The sequence below is a fragment of the Penaeus monodon genome, chromosome 34 (assembly GCF_015228065.2).
Source record: "Penaeus monodon isolate SGIC_2016 chromosome 34, NSTDA_Pmon_1, whole genome shotgun sequence".
NCBI classification, from domain to species: domain Eukaryota; kingdom Metazoa; phylum Arthropoda; class Malacostraca; order Decapoda; family Penaeidae; genus Penaeus; species Penaeus monodon.
In genome coordinates this window covers 33000537-33000961 of record NC_051419.1, presented here as the reverse complement: position 1 = coordinate 33000961, position 425 = coordinate 33000537, and positions in this window count along the sequence as shown.

Sequence of the window (425 nt, the reverse complement as noted above, 5' to 3'; positions counted from 1 at the left end):
ACTCCTCCTCCCCACACACCCCACAAAACCCCACACACACACGTTGAAAAAAATTCGGTTCCGTTATCCACCACATTTCCCCCTTTTTCCCCAAAACCCTTTAATTAATCCTTATCATTTCAGCACCCCCTTTTACAAAAAGGGGTATCGTCGCCAAATTTCCAAAACCCCATCACACTGTATAGGGTTTTACAAAATTTCTTTCTCTCCCGTAATAACTTTTTTGGGGATTTCCGTCCCGGAGAATGATATTGATAAAAAATCAGACACTGATTTTGGTGAAGCCCCCGGAAATGAATAGTGGCCCTGGAAAGGAAAACGAGGGGGAATGCATTTTTTTTTGGGAGGGTGGTAAAAATATGGTGGGTTGTGGGAAAATGCTTGTATTTTCTGACTATACGTATGATATTATACACTAACCCCCA